The sequence below is a fragment of the Pseudophryne corroboree genome, chromosome 8, assembly GCF_028390025.1.
Source record: "Pseudophryne corroboree isolate aPseCor3 chromosome 8, aPseCor3.hap2, whole genome shotgun sequence".
Lineage (NCBI taxonomy): Eukaryota > Metazoa > Chordata > Amphibia > Anura > Myobatrachidae > Pseudophryne > Pseudophryne corroboree.
The window spans coordinates 179,921,258-179,938,940 of record NC_086451.1 but is presented as its reverse complement, the minus strand read 5'-3'; positions in this window follow the sequence as shown (position 1 = coordinate 179,938,940).

Here is a 17,683-nt window from a genome sequence, read left to right as displayed (position 1 = left end):
GCAAGGGCCTCCAAATTGCCTCTTTTTCCTGCCAGTATAAGTACGGACTGTGTGACGTGCCTACTTGGATGCGGTCACTCATATAATCCTCCACCATTCTATCAATGTTGAGAGAATCATATGCAGTGACAGTAGACGACATGTCCGTAATCGTTGTCAGGTCCTTCAGTCCGGACCAGATGTCAGCATCAGCAGTCGCTCCAGACTGCCCTGCATCACCGCCAGCGGGTGGGCTCGGAATTCTGAGCCTTTTCCTCGCACCCCCAGTTGCGGGAGAATGTGAAGGAGGAGATGTTGACAGGTCGCGTTCCGCTTGACTTGACAATTTTGTCACCAGCAGGTCTTTCAACCCCAGCAGACTTGTGTCTGCCGGAAAGAGAGATCCAAGGTAGGCTTTAAATCTAGGATCGAGCACGGTGGCCAAAATGTAGTGCTCTGATTTCAACAGATTGACCACCCGTGAATCCTTGTTAAGCGAATTAAGGGCTGCATCCACAAGTCCCACATGCCTAGCGGAATCGCTCCCTTTTAGCTCCTTCTTCAATGCCTCCAGCTTCTTCTGCAAAAGCCTGATGAGGGGAATGACCTGACTCAGGCTGGCAGTGTCTGAACTGACTTCACGTGTGGCAAGTTCAAAGGGCATCAGAACCTTGCACAACGTTGAAATCATTCTCCACTGCACTTGAGACAGGTGCATTCCACCTCCTATATCGTGCTCAATTGTATAGGCTTGAATGGCCTTTTGCTGCTCCTCCAACCTCTGAAGCATATAGAGGGTTGAATTCCACCTCGTTACCACTTCTTGCTTCAGATGATGGCAGGGCAGGTTCAGTAGTTTTTGGTGGTGCTCCAGTCTTCTGTACGTGGTGCCTGTACGCCGAAAGTGTCCCGCAATTCTTCTGGCCACCGACAGCATCTCTTGCACGCCCCTGTCGTTTTTTAAAAAATTCTGCACCACCAAATTCAAGGTATGTGCAAAACATGGGACGTGCTGGAATTTGCCCATATTTAATGCACACACAATATTGCTGGCGTTGTCCGATGCCACAAATCCACAGGAGAGTCCAATTGGGGTAAGCCATTCCGCGATGATCTTCCTCAGTTGCCGTAAGAGGTTTTCAGCTGTGTGCGTATTCTGGAAAGCGGTGATACAAAGCGTAGCCTGCCTAGGAAAGAGTTGGCGTTTGCGAGATGCTGCTACTGGTGCCGCCGCTGCTGTTCTTGCGGCGGGAGTCCATACATCTACCCAGTGGGCTGTCACAGTCATATAGTCCTGACCCTGCCCTGCTCCACTTGTCCACATGTCCGTGGTTAAGTGGACATTGGGTACAACTGCATTTTTTAGGACACTGGTGAGTCTTTTTCTGACGTCCGTGTACATTCTCGGTATCGCCTGCCTAGAGAAGTGGAACCTAGATGGTATTTGGTAACGGGGGCACACTGCCTCAATAAATTGTCTAGTTCCCTGTGAACTAACGGCGGATACCGGACGCACGTCTAACACCAACATAGTTGTCAAGGCCTCAGTTATCCGCTTTGCAGTAGGATGACTGCTGTGATATTTCATCTTCCTCGCAAAGGACTGTTGAACAGTCAATTGCTTACTGGAAGTAGTACAAGTGGGCTTACGACTTCCCCTCTGGGATGACCATCGACTCCCAGCGGCAACAACAGCAGCGCCAGCAGCAGTAGGCGTTACACGCAAGGATGCATCGGAGGAATCCCAGGCAGGAGAGGACTCGTCAGAATTGCCAGTGACATGGCCTGCAGGACTATTGGCATTCCTGGGGAAGGAGGAAATTGACACTGAGGGAGTTGGTGGGGTGGTTTGCGTGAGCTTGGTTACAAGAGGAAGGGATTTACTGGTCAGTGGACTGCTTCCGCTGTCACCCAAAGTTTTTGAACTTGTCACTGACTTATTATGAATGCGCTGCAGGTGACGTATAAGGGAGGATGTTCCGAGGTGGTTAACGTCCTTACCCCTACTTATTACAGCTTGACAAAGGGAACACACGGCTTGACACCTGTTGTCCGCATTTCTGGTGAAATACCTCCACACCGAAGAGCTGATTTTTTTGGTATTTTCACCTGGCATGTCAACGGCCATATTCCTCCCACGGACAACAGGTGTCTCCCCGGGTGCCTGACTTAAACAAACCACCTCACCGTCAGAATCCTCCTGGTCAATTTCCTCCCCAGCGCCAGCAACACCCATATCCTCCTCATCCTGGTGTACTTCAACACTGACATCTTCAATCTGACTATCAGGAACTGGACTGCGGGTGCTCCTTCCAGCACTTGCAGGGGGCGTGCAAATGGTGGAAGGCGCATGCTCTTCACGTCCAGTGTTGGGAAGGTCAGGCATCGCAACCGACACAATTGGACTCTCCTTGTGGATTTGGGATTTCGAAGAATGCACAGTTCTTTGCTGTGCTGCTTTTGCCAGCTTGAGTCTTTTCATTTTTCTAGCGAGAGGCTGAGTGCTTCCATCCTCATGTGAAGCTGAACCACTAGCCATGAACATAGGCCAGGGCCTCAGCCGTTCCTTGCCACTCCGTGTGGTAAATGGCATATTGGCAAGTTTACGCTTCTCCTCCGACAATTTTATTTTAGGTTTTGGAGTCCTTTTTTTCTGATATTTGGTGTTTTGGATTTGACATGCTCTGTACTATGACATTGGGCATCGGCCTTGGCAGACGACGTTGCTGGCATTTCATCGTCTCGGCCATGACTAGTGGCAGCAGCTTCAGCACGAGGTGGAAGTGGATCTTGATCTTTCCCTAATTTTGGAACCTCAACATTTTTGTTCTCCATATTTTAATAGGCACAACTAAAAGGCACCTCAGGTAAACAATGGAGATGGATACTAGTATACAATTATGGACTGCCTGCCGAGTGCAGACACAGAGGTAGCCACAGCCGTGAACTACCGTACTGTACTGTGTCTGCAGCTAATATAGACTGGTTGATAAAGAGAAGATGTCTATGTAACTATGTATGTATAAAGAAGACTGAAAAAAATCCACGGTAAGGTGGTATACAATTATGGACGGACTGCCTGCCGAGTGCAGACACAGAGGTAGCCACAGCCGTGAACTACCGTACTGTACTGTGTCTGCAGCTAATATAGACTGGTTGATAAAGAGAAGATGTCTATGTAACTATGTATGTATAAAGAAGAATGAAAAAAAACCACGGTTAGGTGGTATACAATTATGGACGGACTGCCTGCCGAGTGCAGACACAGAGGTAGCCACAGCCGTGAACTACCGTACTGTACTGTGTCTGCAGCTAATATAGACTGGTTGATAAAGAGAAGATGTCTATGTAACTATGTATGTATAAAGAAGAATGAAAAAAATCCACGGTTAGGTGGTATTACAATTATGGACGGACTGCCTGCCGAGTGCAGAGACACAGAGGTAGCCACAGCCGTGAACTACCGTACTGTGTCTGCTGCGACTGGATGATAAATGATATAAAAAATATATATATATCACTACTGCAGCCGGACAGGTATATATTATATATTATATAATGACGGACCTGCTGGACACTGTCTGTCAGCAGAATGAGTTTTATTTTTATAGAATAAAAAAAAAAAAAACACACAAGTGAAGTCACACGACGAGTGTTTAACTTTTTCAGGCAATCACAATATAAGTATACTACTAACTATACTGGTGGTCAGTGTGGTCAGGTCACTGGTCAGTCACTCTGGCAGTGGCACTCCTGCAGCAAAAGTGTGCACTGTTTAATTTTAATATAATATGTACTCCTGGCTCCTGCTATAACCTATAACTGGCACTGCAGTAGTGCTCCCCAGTCTCCCCCACAATTATAAGCTGTGTGAGCTGAGCAGTCAGACAGATATATAATATATATAGATGATGCAGCACACTGGCCTGAGCCTGAGCAGTGCACACAGATATGGTATGTGACTGAATGAGTCACTGTGTGTATCACTTTTTTCAGGCAGAGAACGGATATATTAAATAAACTGCACTGTGTGTCTGGTGGTCACTCACTATATAATATATTATGTACTCCTGGCTCCTGCTATAACCTATAACTGGCACTGCAGTAGTGCTCCCCAGTCTCCCCCACAATTATAAGCTGTGTGAGCTGAGCAGTCAGACAGATATATATAATATTATATATAGATAATAGATGATGCAGCACACTGGCCTGAGCCTGAGCAGTGCACACAGATATGGTATGTGACTGACTGAGTCACTGTGTGTATCGCTTTTTTCAGGCAGAGAACGGATATATTAAATAAACTGCACTGTGTGTCTGGTGGTCACTCACTATATAATATATTATGTACTCCTGGCTCCTGCTATAACCTATAACTGGCACTGCAGTAGTGCTCCCCAGTCTCCCCCACAATTATAAGCTGTGTGAGCTGAGCAGTCAGACAGATATATATAATATTATATATAGATAATAGATGATGCAGCACACTGGCCTGAGCCTGAGCAGTGCACACAGATATGGTATGTGACTGACTGAGTCACTGTGTGTATCGCTTTTTTCAGGCAGAGAACGGATATATTAAATAAACTGCACTGTGTGTCTGGTGGTCACTCACTATATAATATATTATGTACTCCTGGCTCCTGCTATAACCTATAACTGGCACTGCAGTAGTGCTCCCCAGTCTCCCCCACAATTATAAGCTGTGTGAGCTGAGCAGTCAGACAGATATATATAATATTATATATAGATAATAGATGATGCAGCACACTGGCCTGAGCCTGAGCAGTGCACACAGATATGGTATGTGACTGACTGAGTCACTGTGTGTATCGCTTTTTTCAGGCAGAGAACGGATATATTAAATAAACTGCACTGTGTGTCTGGTGGTCACTCACTATATAATATATTATGTACTCCTGGCTCCTGCTATAACCTATAACTGGCACTGCAGTAGTGCTCCCCAGCCTCCCCCACAATTATAAGCTGTGTGAGCTGAGCAGTCAGACAGATATATATAATATTATATATAGATAATAGATGATGCAGCACACTGGCCTGAGCCTGAGCAGTGCACACAGATATGGTATGTGACTGAGTCACTGTGTGCTGTGTATCGCTTTTTTCAGGCAGAGAACGGATTATAAAGTAAACTGCACTGTCCTCACTAGTAAACTCTCTCCACTCAGTCTCTACACTTCTACAGTAACAGTACTCCTCCTAGTCAGCGCCAGTAAATCTCTCTCAGTCTCTTATAATCTAAATGGAGAGGACGCCAGCAACGTCCTCTCCCTATCAATCTCAATGCACGTGTGAAAATGGCGGCGACGCGCGGCTCCTTATATAGAATCCGAGTCTCGCGATAGAATCCGAGCCTCACGAGAATCCGACAGCGTCATGATGACGTTCGGGCGCGCTCGGGTTAACCGAGCAAGGCGGGAAGATCCGAGTCTGCTCGGACCCGTGAAAAAAACCATGAAGTTCTGGTGGGTTCGGATTCAGAGAAACCGAACCCGCTCATCTCTAATAGATAGCTTTATTTTCTCTTTGTTTACCCAAATATTGAATGCTTATGTCTTATAAATTTAGTAGGAAAGTATTCTAATGACTTGCTTATGACACCCCATAGAATATATTATGTTTAGTACCTTGGACACTCTATCTTATTCACTTAAATCTCTGATAAATTGGGTGTCTGGTATGCACAGTCTGGTTAGCACAGTTAGTAAGGTGTTGGGATTGCGCTATCAAATTAAGACTGTCATTGGTTCGAATCCCATGTTATCATGTTTTTATTTTACTAGTGTGGTTTGTGGCTCTATAATATGAATGCCTATGTCTTTTAACAACAATAGTCATGTCTTCCAATGGACTTTTTAGTGAAACCCAATAGATAGCTTTATTTTCTCTTTGTTTACTCAAATATTGAATGCTTATGTCTTATAAATTTAGTAGGAAAGTATTCTAATGACTTGCTTATGACACCCCATAGAATATATTATGTTTAGTACCTTGGACACTGTATCTTATTCACTTAAATCTCTGATAAATTGGGTGTCTGGTATACACAGTCTGGTTAGCACAGTTAGTAAGGTGCTGGGATTGCGCTATCAAATTAAGACTGTCATTGGTTCGAATCCCATGTTATCATGTTTTTATTTTACTAGTGTGGTTTGTGGCTCTATAATATGAATGCCTATGTCTTTTAACAACAATAGTCAAGTCTTCCAATGGACTTTTTAGTGAAACCCAATAGATAGCTTTATTTACTCTTTGTTTACTCAAATATTGAATGCTTATGTCTTATAAATTTAGTAGGAAAGTATTCTAATGACTTGCTTATGACACCCCATAGAATATATTATGTTTAGTACCTTGGACACTGTAGCTTATTCACTTAAATCTCTGATAAATTGTGTGTCTGGTATGCACAGTCTGGTTAGCACAGTTAGTAAGGTGTTGGGTTTGCACTATCAAATTAAGACTGTCATTTGTTTGAATCCCATGTTATCATGTTTTTAGTTTTCTAGTGTGGTTTGTGGCTCTATAATATGAATGCCTATGTCTTTTAACAACAATAGTCAAGTCTTCCAATGGACTTTTTAGTGAAACCCAATAGATAGCTTTATTTTCTCTTTGTTTACTCAAATATTGAATGCTTATGTCTTATAAATTTAGTAGGAAAGTATTCTAATGACTTGCTTATGACACCCCATAGAATATATTATGTTTAGTACCTTGGACACTGTAGCTTATTCACTTAAATCTCTGATAAATTGGTTGTCTGGTATGCACAGTCTGGTTAGCACAGTTAGTAAGGTATTGCTATTGCACTATCAAATTAAGACTGTCATTGGTTGGAATCCCATGTTATCATGTTTTTATTTTACTAGTGTGGTTTGTGGCTCTATAATATGAATGCCTATGTCTTTTAACAACAATAGTCAAGTCTTTCAATGGACTTTTTAGTGAAACATAATAGATAGCTTTATTTTCTCTTTGTTTACTCAAATATTGAATGCTTATGTCTTATAAATTTAGTAGGAAAGTATTCTAATGACTTGCTTATGACACCCCATAGAATATATTATGTTTAGTACCTTGGACACTGTATCTTATTCACTTAAATCTCTGATAAATTGGGTGTCTGGTATGCACAGTCTGGTTGGCACAGTTAGTAAGGTGTTGGGATTGTGCTATCAAATTAAGACTGTCATTGGTTCGAATCCCATGTTATCATGTTTTTATTTTACTAGTGTGGTTTGTGGCTCTATAATATGAATGCCTATGTCTTTTAACAACAATAGTCAAGTCTTCCAATGGACTTTTTAGTGAAACCCAATAGATAGCTTTATTTACTCTTTGTTTACTCAAATATTGAATGCTTATGTCTTAAAAATTTAGTAGGAAAGTATTCTAATGACTTGCTTATGACACCCCATAGAATATATTATGTTTAGTACCTTGGACACTGTAGCTTATTCACTTAAATCTCTGATAAATTGTGTGTCTGGTATGCACAGTCTGGTTAGCACAGTTAGTAAGGTGTTGGGTTTGCACTATCAAATTAAGACTGTCATTTGTTTGAATCCCATGTTATCATGTTTTTAGTTTTCTAGTGTGGTTTGTGGCTCTATAATATGAATGCCTATGTCTTTTAACAACAATAGTCAAGTCTTCCAATGGACTTTTTAGTGAAACCCAATAGATAGCTTTATTTTCTCTTTGTTTACTCAAATATTGAATGCTTATGTCTTATAAATTTAGTAGGAAAGTATTCTAATGACTTGCTTATGACACCCCATAGAATATATTATGTTTATTACCTTGGACACTGTATCTTATTCACTTAAATCTCTGATAAATTGGGTGTCTGGTAAGCACAGTCTGGTTAGCACAGTTAGTAAGGTGTTGGGATTGTGCTATCAAATTAAGACTGTCATTGCTTCGCATCCCATGTTATCATGTTTTTATTTTACTAGTGTGGTTTGTGGCTCTATAATATGAATGCCTATGTCTTTTAACAACAATAGTCAAGTCTTCCAATGGACTTTTTAGTGAAACCCAATAGATAGCTTTATTTACTCTTTGTTTACTCAAATATTGAATGCTTATGTCTTATAAATTTAGTAGGAAAGTATTCTAATGACTTGCTTATGACACCCCATAGAATATATTATGTTTAGTACCTTGGACACTGTAGCTTATCCACTTAAATCTCTGATAAATTGTGTGTCTGGTATGCACAGTCTGGTTAGCACAGTTAGTAAGGTATTGCTTTTGCACTATCAAATTAAGACTGTCATTGGTTCGAATCCCATGTTATCATGTTTTTATTTTACTAGTGTGGTTTGTGGCTCTATAATATGAATGCCTATGTCTTTTAACAACAATAGTCAAGTCTTCCAATGGACTTTTTAGTGAAACCCAATAGATAGCTTTATTTACTCTTTGTTTACTCAAATATTGAATGCTTATGTCTTATAAATTTAGTAGGAAAGTATTCTAATGACTTGCTTATGACACCCCATAGAATATATTATGTTTAGTACCTTGGACACTGTAGCTTATCCACTTAAATCTCTGATAAATTGTGTGTCTGGTATGCACAGTCTGGTTAGCACAGTTAGTAAGGTATTGCTTTTGCACTATCAAATTAAGACTGTCATTGGTTCGAATCCCATGTTATCATGTTTTTATTTTACTAGTGTGGTTTGTGGCTCTATAATATGAATGCCTATGTCTTTTAACAACAATAGTCAAGTCTTCCAATGGACTTTTTAGTGAAACCCAATAGATAGCTTTATTTTCTCTTTGTTTACTCAAATATTGAATGCTTATGTCTTATAAATTTAGTAGGAAAGTATTCTAATGACTTGCTTATGACACCCCATAGAATATATTATGTTTAGTACCTTGGACACTGTATCTTATTCACTTAAATCTCTAATAAATTGGGTGTCTGGTATGCACAGTCTGGTTAGCACAGTTAGTAAGGTGTTGGGATTGCGCTATCAAATTAAGACTGTCATTGGTTCGAATCCCATGTTATCATGTTTTTATTTTACTAGTGTGGTTTGTGGCTCTATAATATGAATGCCTATGTCTTTTAACAACAATAGTCAAGTCTTCCAATGGACTTTTTAGTGAAACCCAATAGATAGCTTTAATTTCTCTTTGTTTACTCAAATATTGAATGCTTATGTCTTATAAATTTATTAGGAAAGTATTCTAATGACTTGCTTATGACACCCCATAGAATATATTATGTTTAGTACCTTGGACACTGTAGCTTATTCACTTAAATCTCTGATAAATTGGTTGTCTGGTATGCACAGTCTGGTTAGCACAGTTAGTAAGGTATTGCTTTTGCACTATCAAATTAAGACTGTCATTGGTTCGAATCCCATGTTATCATGTTTTTATTTTACTAGTGTGGTTTGTGGCTCTATAATATGAATGCCTATGTCTTTTAACAACAATAGTCAAGTCTTCCAATGGACTTTTTAGTGAAACCCAATAGATAGCTTTATTTTCTCTTTGTTTACTCAAATATTGAATGCTTATGTCTTATAAATTTAGTAGGAAAGTATTCTAATGACTTGCTTATGACACCCCATAGAATATATTATGTTTAGTACCTTGGACACTGTATCTTATTCACTTAAATCTCTGATAAATTGGGTGTCTGGTATGCACAGTCTGGTCAGCACAGTTAGTAAGGTGTTGGGATTGCGCTATCAAATTAAGACTGTCATTGGTTCGAATCCCATGTTATCATGTTTTTATTTTACTAGTGTGGTTTGTGGCTCTATAATATGAATGCCTATGTCTTTTAACAACAATAGTCAAGTCTTCCAATGGACTTTTTAGTGAAACCCAATAGATAGCTTTATTTACTCTTTGTTTACTCAAATATTGAATGCTTATGTCTTATAAATTTAGTAGGAAAGTATTCTAATGACTTGCTTATGACACCCCATAGAATATATTATGTTTAGTACCTTGGACACTGTAGCTTATTCACTTAAATCTCTGATAAATTGTGTGTCTGGTGTGCACAGTCTGGTTAGCACAGTTACTAAGGTTTTGGGTTTGCACTATCAAATTAAGACTGTCTTTGGTTCGAATCCCATGTTATCATGTTTCTATTTTACTAGTGTGGTTTGTGGCTCTATAATATGAATGCCTATGTCTTTTAACAACAATAGTCAAGTCTTCCAATGGACTTTTTAGTGAAACCCAATAGATAGCTTTATTTTCTCTTTGTTTACTCAAATATTGAATGCTTATGTCTTATAAATTTAGTAGGAAAGTATTCTAATGACTTGCTTATGAAACCCCATAGAATATATTATGTTTAGTACCTTGGACACTGTAGCTTATTCACTTAAATCTCTGATAAATTGGTTGTCTGGTATGCACAGTCAGGTTAGCACAGTTAGTAAGGTATTGCTTTTGCACTATCAAATTAAAACTGTCATTGGTTCGAATCCCATGTTATCATGTTTTTATTTTACTAGTGTGGTTTGTGGCTCTATAATATGAATGCCTATGTCTTTTAACAACAATAGTCAAGTCTTCCAATGGACTTTTTAGTGAAACCCAATAGATAGCTTATTTTCTCTTTGTTTACTCAAATATTGAATGCTTATGTCTTATAAATTTAGTAGGAAAGTATTCTAATGACTTGCTTATGACACCCCATAGAATATATTATGTTTAGTACCTTGGACACTGTAGCTTATTCACTTAAATCTCTGATAAATTGGGTGCTTGGTGTGCACAGTCTGGTTAGCACAGTTAGTAAGGTGTTGGGATTGCGCTATCAAATTAAGACTGTCGTTGGTTCGAATCCCATGTTATCATGTTTTTATTTTACTAGTGTGGTCTGTAGCTCTATAATATGAATGCCTATGTCTTTTAACAACAATAGTCAAGTCTTCCAATGGACTTTTTAGTGAAACCCAATAGATAGCTTTATTTTCTCTTTGTTTACTCAAATATTGAATGCTTATGTCTTATAAATTTAGTAGGAAAGTATTCTAATGACTTGCTTATGAAACCCCATAGAATATATTATGTTTAGTACCTTGGACACTGTAGCTTATTCACTTAAATCTCTGATAAATTGGTTGTCTGGTATGCACAGTCAGGTTAGCACAGTTAGTAAGGTATTGCTTTTGCACTATCAAATTAAGACTGTCATTGGTTCGAATCCCATGTTATCATGTTTTTATTTTACTAGTGTGGTTTGTGGCTCTATAATATGAATGCCTATGTCTTTTAACAACAATAGTCAAGTCTTCCAATGGACTTTTTAGTGAAACCCAATAGATAGCTTATTTTCTCTTTGTTTACTCAAATATTGAATGCTTATGTCTTATAAATTTAGTAGGAAAGTATTCTAATGACTTGCTTATGACACCCCATAGAATATATTATGTTTAGTACCTTGGACACTGTAGCTTATTCACTTAAATCTCTGATAAATTGGGTGCTTGGTGTGCACAGTCTGGTTAGCACAGTTAGTAAGGTGTTGGGATTGCGCTATCAAATTAAGACTGTCGTTGGTTCGAATCCCATGTTATCATGTTTTTATTTTACTAGTGTGGTCTGTAGCTCTATAATATGAATGCCTATGTCTTTTAACAACAATAGTCAAGTCTTCCAATGGACTTTTTAGTGAAACCCAATAGATAGCTTTATTTTCTCTTTGTTTACTCAAATATTGAATGCTTATGTCTTATAAATTTAGTAGGAAAGTATTCTAATGACTTGCTTATGACACCCCATAGAATATATTATGTTTAGTACCTTGGACACTGTATCTTATTCACTTAAATCTCTGATAAATTGGGTGCATGGTATGCACAGTCTGGTTAGCACAGTTAGTAAGGTGTTGGGATTGCGCTATCAAATTAAGTCTGTCATTGGTTCGAGTCCCATGTTATCATGTTTTTATTTTACTAGTGTGGTTTGTGGCTCTATAATATGAATGCCTATGTCTTTTAACAACAATAGTCAAGTCTTCCAATGGACTTTTTAGTGAAATCCAATAGATAGCTTTATTTTCTCTTTGTTTACTCAAATATTGAATGCTTATGTCTTATAAATTTAGTAGGAAAGTATTCTAATGACTTGCTTATGACACCCCATAAAATATATTATGTTTAGTACCTTGGACACTGTAGCTTATTCACTTAAATCTCTGATAAATTGGTTGTCTGGTATGCACAGTCTGGTTAGCACAGTTAGTAAGTTATTGCTTTTGCACTATCAAATTAAGACTGTCATTGGTTCGAATCCCATGTTATCATGTTTTTATTTTACTAGTGTGGTTTGTGGCTCTATAATATGAATGCCTATGTCTTTTAACAACAATAGTCAAGTCTTCCAATGGACTTTTTAGTGAAACCCAATAGATAGCTTATTTTCTCTTTGTTTACTCAAATATTGAATGCTTATGTCTTATAAATTTAGTAGGAAAGTATTCTAATGACTTGCTTATGACACCCCATAGAATATATTATGTTTAGTACCTTGGACACTGTAGCTTATTCACTTAAATCTCTGATAAATTGGGTGCCTGGTATGCACAGTCTGGTTAGCACAGTTAGTAAGTTGTTGGGATTGCGCTATCAAATTAAGACTGTCGTTGGTTCGAATCCCATGTTATCATGTTTTTATTTAACTAGTGTAGTTTGTGGCTCTATAATATGAATGCCTATGTCTTTTAACAACAATAGTCAAGTCTTCCAATGGACTTTTTAGTGAAACCCAATAGATAGCTTTATTTACTCTTTGTTTACTCAAATATTGAATGCTTATGTCTTATAAATTTAGTAGGAAAGTATTCTAATGACTTGCTTATGACACCCCATAGAATATATTATGTTTAGTACCTTGGACACTGTAGCTTATTCACTTAAATCCTTGATAAATTGTGTGTATGGTATGCACAGTCTGGTTAGCACAGTTAGTAAGGTGTTGGGTTTGTACTATCAAATTAAGACTGTCATTTGTTTGAATCCCATGTTATCATGTTTTTAGTTTTCTAGTGTGGTTTGTGGCTCTATAATATGAATGCCTATGTCTTTTAACAACAATAGTCAAGTCTTCCAATGGACTTTTTAGTGAAACCCAATAGATAGCTTATTTTCTCTTTGTTTACTCAAATATTGAATGCTTATGTCTTATAAATTTAGTAGGAAAGTATTCTAATGACTTGCTTATGACACCCCATAGAATATATTATGTTTAGTACCTTGGACACTGTAGCTTATTCACTTAAATCTCTGATAAATTGGGTGCTTGGTGTGCACAGTCTGGTTAGCACAGTTAGTAAGGTGTTGGGATTGCGCTATCAAATTAAGACTGTCGTTGGTTCGAATCCCATGTTATCATGTTTTTATTTTACTAGTGTGGTCTGTAGCTCTATAATATGAATGCCTATGTCTTTTAACAACAATAGTCAAGTCTTCCAATGGACTTTTTAGTGAAACCCAATAGATAGCTTTATTTTCTCTTTGTTTACTCAAATATTGAATGCTTATGTCTTATAAATTTAGTAGGAAAGTATTCTAATGACTTGCTTATGAAACCCCATAGAATATATTATGTTTAGTACCTTGGACACTGTAGCTTATTCACTTAAATCTCTGATAAATTGGTTGTCTGGTATGCACAGTCAGGTTAGCACAGTTAGTAAGGTATTGCTTTTGCACTATCAAATTAAGACTGTCATTGGTTCGAATCCCATGTTATCATGTTTTTATTTTACTAGTGTGGTTTGTGGCTCTATAATATGAATGCCTATGTCTTTTAACAACAATAGTCAAGTCTTCCAATGGACTTTTTAGTGAAACCCAATAGATAGCTTATTTTCTCTTTGTTTACTCAAATATTGAATGCTTATGTCTTATAAATTTAGTAGGAAAGTATTCTAATGACTTGCTTATGACACCCCATAGAATATATTATGTTTAGTACCTTGGACACTGTAGCTTATTCACTTAAATCTCTGATAAATTGGGTGCTTGGTGTGCACAGTCTGGTTAGCACAGTTAGTAAGGTGTTGGGATTGCGCTATCAAATTAAGACTGTCGTTGGTTCGAATCCCATGTTATCATGTTTTTATTTTACTAGTGTGGTCTGTAGCTCTATAATATGAATGCCTATGTCTTTTAACAACAATAGTCAAGTCTTCCAATGGACTTTTTAGTGAAACCCAATAGATAGCTTTATTTTCTCTTTGTTTACTCAAATATTGAATGCTTATGTCTTATAAATTTAGTAGGAAAGTATTCTAATGACTTGCTTATGACACCCCATAGAATATATTATGTTTAGTACCTTGGACACTGTATCTTATTCACTTAAATCTCTGATAAATTGGGTGCATGGTATGCACAGTCTGGTTAGCACAGTTAGTAAGGTGTTGGGATTGCGCTATCAAATTAAGTCTGTCATTGGTTCGAGTCCCATGTTATCATGTTTTTATTTTACTAGTGTGGTTTGTGGCTCTATAATATGAATGCCTATGTCTTTTAACAACAATAGTCAAGTCTTCCAATGGACTTTTTAGTGAAATCCAATAGATAGCTTTATTTTCTCTTTGTTTACTCAAATATTGAATGCTTATGTCTTATAAATTTAGTAGGAAAGTATTCTAATGACTTGCTTATGACACCCCATAGAATATATTATGTTTAGTACCTTGGACACTGTAGCTTATTCACTTAAATCTCTGATAAATTGGTTGTCTGGTATGCACAGTCTGGTTAGCACAGTTAGTAAGTTATTGCTTTTGCACTATCAAATTAAGACTGTCATTGGTTCGAATCCCATGTTATCATGTTTTTATTTTACTAGTGTGGTTTGTGGCTCTATAATATGAATGCCTATGTCTTTTAACAACAATAGTCAAGTCTTCCAATGGACTTTTTAGTGAAACCCAATAGATAGCTTATTTTCTCTTTGTTTACTCAAATATTGAATGCTTATGTCTTATAAATTTAGTAGGAAAGTATTCTAATGACTTGCTTATGACACCCCATAGAATATATTATGTTTAGTACCTTGGACACTGTAGCTTATTCACTTAAATCTCTGATAAATTGGGTGCCTGGTATGCACAGTCTGGTTAGCACAGTTAGTAAGGTGTTGGGATTGCGCTATCAAATTAAGACTGTCGTTGGTTCGAATCCCATGTTATCATGTTTTTATTTAACTAGTGTGGTTTGTGGCTCTATAATATGAATGCCTATGTCTTTTAACAACAATAGTCAAGTCTTCCAATGGACTTTTTAGTGAAACCCAATAGATAGCTTTATTTACTCTTTGTTTACTCAAATATTGAATGCTTATGTCTTATAAATTTAGTAGGAAAGTATTCTAATGACTTGCTTATGACACCCCATAGAATATATTATGTTTAGTACCTTGGACACTGTAGCTTATTCACTTAAATCTTTGATAAATTGTGTGTATGGTATGCACAGTCTGGTTAGCACAGTTAGTAAGGTGTTGGGTTTGTACTATCAAATTAAGACTGTCATTTGTTTGAATCCCATGTTATCATGTTTTTAGTTTTCTAGTGTGGTTTGTGGCTCTATAATATGAATGCCTATGTCTTTTAACAACAATAGTCAAGTCTTCCAATGGACTTTTTAGTGAAACCCAATAGATAGCTTTATTTTCTCTTTGTTTACTCAAATATTGAATGCTTATGTCTTATAAATTTAGTAGGAAAGTATTCTAATGACTTGCTTATGACACCCCATAGAATATATTATGTTTAGTACCTTGGACACTGTATCGTATTCACTTAAATCTCTGATAAATTGGGTGCCTGGTATGCACAGTCTGGTTGGCACAGTAAGTAAGATGTTGGGATTGCGCTATCAAATTAAGACTGTCATTGGTTCGAATCCCATGTTATCATGTTTTTATTTTACTAGTGTGGTTTGTGGCTCTATAATATGAATGCCTATGTCTTTTAACAACAATAGTCAAGTCTTCCAATGGACTTTTTAGTGAAACCCAATAGATAGCTTTATTTTCTCTTTGTTTACTCAAATATTGAATGCTTATGTCTTATAAATTTAGTAGGAAAGTATTCTAATGACTTGATTATGACACCCCATAGAATATATTATGTTTAGTACCTTGGACACTGTAGCTTATTCACTTAAATCTCTGATAAATTGGTTGTCTGGTATGCACAGTCTGGTTAGCACAGTTAGTAAGGTATTGCTTTTGCACTATCAAATTAAGACTGTCATTGGTTCGAATCCCATGTTATCATGTTTTTATTTTACTAGTGTGGTTTGTGGCTCTATAATATGAATGCCTATGTCTTTTTACAACAATAGTCAAGTCTTCCAATGGACTTTTTAGTGAAACCCAATAGATAGCTCTATTTTCTCTTTGTTTACTCAAATATTGAATGCTTATGTCTTATAAATTTAGTAGGAAAGTATTCTAATGACTTGCTTATGACACCCCATAGAATATATTATGTTTAGTACCTTGGACACTGTATCGTATTCACTTAAATCTCTGATAAATTGGGTGCCTGGTATGCACAGTCTGGTTGGCACAGTTAGTAAGATGTTGGGATTGCGCTATCAAATTAAGACTGTCATTGGTTCGAATCCCATGTTATCATGTTTTTATTTTACTAGTGTGGTTTGTGGCTCTATAATATGAATGCCTATGTCTTTTAACAACAATAGTCAAGTCTTCCAATGGACTTTTTAGTGAAACCCAATAGATAGCTTTATTTTCTCTTTGTTTACTCAAATATTGAATGCTTATGTCTTATAAATTTAGTAGGAAAGTATTCTAATGACTTGCTTATGACACCCCATAGAATATATTATGTTTAGTACCTTGGACACTGTAGCTTATTCACTTAAATCTCTGATAAATTGGTTGTCTGGTATGCACAGTCTGGTTAGCACAGTTAGTAAGGTATTGCTTTTGCACTATCAAATTAAGACTGTCATTGGTTCGAATCCCATGTTATCATGTTTTTATTTTACTAGTGTGGTTTGTGGCTCTATAATATGAATGCCTATGTCTTTTTACAACAATAGTCAAGTCTTCCAATGGACTTTTTAGTGAAACCCAATAGATAGCTTTATTTTCTCTTTGTTTACTCAAATATTGAATGCTTATGTCTTATAAATTTAGTAGGAAAGTATTCTAATGACTTGCTTATGACACCCCATAGAATATATTATGTTTAGTACCTTGGACACTCTATCTTATTCACTTAAATCTCTGATAAATTGGGTGTCTGGTATGCACAGTCTGGTTAGCACAGTTAGTAAGGTGTTGGGATTGCGCTATCAAATTAAGACTGTCATTGGTTCGAATCCCATGTTATCATGTTTTTATTTTACTAGTGTGGTTTGTGGCTCTATAATATGAATGCCTATGTCTTTTAACAACAATAGTCAAGTCTTCCAATGGACTTTTTAGTGAAACATAATAGATAGCTTTATTTTCTCTTTGTTTACTCAAATATTGAATGCTTATGTCTTATAAATTTAGTAGGAAAGTATTCTAATGACTTGCTTATGACACCCCATAGAATATATTATGTTTAGTACCTTGGACACTGTATCTTATTCACTTAAATCTCTGATAAATTGGGTGTCTGGTATGCACAGTCTGGTTAGCACAGTTAGTAAGG